We start from the raw sequence: 2,899 nt of genomic DNA on the forward strand, positions 1-2,899 counted from the left end.
ACACACACACACACACACACACACACACACACACACACACACACACAGCCAAACATATACACAGACACATAGAGAAAGAGAGAGTCACATAAAGATATACAGAGAGAGAGAGAGAGAGAGAGAGAGAGAGAGAGAGACCCCATAACAATCCTTTCCAAGAGATTAAGGCACCATTTACCATCTCATTCATTAGTCTCTTGAATCGAATAAAAGTACGTCAGGTGGCATAAAGAAGACATTCATGCCAGCCCAGGGAAAGGGCTTTCCCCCCAGTGAAGAGAATATCTAGTTATATCATTGTGCCTGTCGCAAAGAGGATGCTCATACATATGTATGTAACGAATCTGTGGCACACAGCCCATTCCATTTCTCAGACCGGGAAGGCCGGAAGGAAACAGTGAATGAACTTAAGTGCCACAGGCTGGTGTGGTTGTGCCGTTTCCAGCATCTGGGGATTCAGAAGACAAGTGCCTCAAATTACACACCCTTTAAGGGCTGATGTCGTGGAGAGGTGCTCATCTCCACCTGCACTTTGGAAGTTTGAAAGGGGGCAATCTCTTTCTGACTAATGTAGGTGAGATACCTAAGTCAGCTTGGCTGCCTCTTGTGTGTGTTGATTTTATAATTGCACAGATGATTGGCAAAATGAGCCCTCTGTTGTTAATTGCCAGCATCAAATAGAAATGTAAAATATACAAAATACCCTTTCCTAGAATTCAACCCTGACTCTGCGAAGATCGCTCCCTTCACCTTCTGCAAATCACCAGAGACTAATGAAAGATTGAGAGGGTGGGAGGCGATGAAGAGACGTGGAATTATCTGGAAGGATTCCACTGTAGGAAGCAGCAGCGGGGGTTATTGAAGGGAATTTTACACTGACTGACTGCTCCACTATTTATTATTTTCATGACCCCAGTCGAGGAATTAAACTTGTGCGAGACTCATTTGGTGAAAGTTAATAATGCCTTCCCCACTGGGCTGTGGTAAGGATCCTATCAGACCTTTTTATTTTTTACTTCAGCACCTAGTATCATGCCGAAACGTAATAAGCTACAATAAGCTACGTATAAATATTAGTTCTCTCTGAATATGTAATAACACAAATCATTTGGCATACTCTGTAGAACATGACCATCTGGGGGATACAAATTGGGATGCTGAGAGGGCAATTTGTTCATAAGCGGATCAGTTGGAACACTGGTCCCCAAATGTATTATTCTGAAATAAATCAGTAACTTTCAATCTATCTGAGATACGGCTAGCTGCAGGTTTGCTCTTGTGATTTTTAGCCAGAGACAAGAAAAATGCTGTAGATACTCTCATCCAGAGGGATTTTCACAGAAAGAATCATAAAGATTTTTTATTTTTAAAATATCTGTATGTATACATGTGGATGTGTGCACATGGATTCAGATGCCCAAGGATGTGAGAAGAGGATGCCGATTTCTTTGAGCTGCATTTATGAGCCATTATGAGCTACTCAACATGGATGCTGGGCATCAAACTTGGGTCCTTTGCAAGAGTAGCAAATGAAAAGGCACTCTGCTCAGCCATCTCTCCAGCCTTTTATGCAAGGAATTAGACGTTTCTGAGCTTCGCCGTGAAAGATATGGCACAAGCAAAGGGCATCATGGCTGAATTCAGAAAAGCAGGTAGCTGGTAATTTAGCATCTGCAGCGTGCTGCAGAGCGTCACATAGCTCTTGTGACCTTTACCCGCCTCCTCTCATCCACCATTCATAACCATTCCCATTTCCCCTACCTTCCCGGTCTGTTCTGATAAAAATACTTGTTGAGAGAAAGGACTAAATAAAACTCCAACAAGCTTCATCAGTAAAACATTCACTTTGCTAGCACTAGGACCTGGGCATGATCCTCAGAACCCACAGATAAAGCTGGGTGCACGTTCATTTGTAACCCCAACACTGGGGAAGCTCGCTCCGCTGAATCCCTGTGCCTCCTTGGCTAGCCAGTCTACTTGGTGAGCTCCAGGTCAGCAAGAAAGATTATCTCAAACAAACAAGGTGTGTGGCTCCTGAGAAAGGGCAGCCAAGTCTGCCCATCATCCTCCATGTGGGAAAACACATGGAACACATGTAAGCATATACACATACATACAAATTCAATTGAAAGGGGGATCTGACAAACATAGTTTTCATGGTCCAGTCACCTTCAATGCAAAGAAGACCTTGAAAGTATGAAGAGTACCCAGAGAAATAGTCAACCACTAGTTTATGCTTTCTATTTATCTTTTATACTTGCAAATCTACCTTCTTATTAACTCTGAAATAATCACTGGGGGTGCTGTCTTCTGTGGACACATAAAGAATGGTATATAATTTGAGTAAATTCAAATTTTAATAATCATGTTTCTTTTTTATGAGGCAGAGTTTCATATGGCCCAAAATAGCCTTAGGTTCATTGTATAGGCAGGCTGCATCTTGAACTTTTGATCCTCTTGTCTTAGTCTTCCAAATACTAATTATTATTATTTTTTTTTAGCTTTTTTCTTACTGTGAATACATTACTTCATAGATGACTTAAGGAAGGAAAGATTTATTTGGGCTTATGGCTTCAGTAAAATCAGTCCATCAAGGCAAGAAGGAATGGTGGCAGGGCAGTTTATATTATGCCTGGCCAGAGCAGATAAGGAGGAAGAGGGAGGAAGGGATGAAGGAAGGTAGGGAAGGATGAGGGAGGATCATGCAGAGAGACAGAGAGAAGAGGAAGAAGGAGGAAGAGAAGGAATAAGGAGAAGGGGAAGAAGAAAAGAAAGAAGAAAGTGCCAACTAAAGATAATGATAATGTACCCTACAGAATTTCCCTCAGAAGAAGAAAGAGGAGGAAGAAAGGGAGGAAGAAATGGATGGAGAGGAGAAAGAGAAGGAAGAAAGAAGAGA

This window comes from Psammomys obesus, unplaced genomic scaffold, assembly GCF_907164565.1.
Source record: "Psammomys obesus unplaced genomic scaffold, mPsaObe1.curated_primary_1811, whole genome shotgun sequence".
Classification (NCBI taxonomy): domain Eukaryota; kingdom Metazoa; phylum Chordata; class Mammalia; order Rodentia; family Muridae; genus Psammomys; species Psammomys obesus.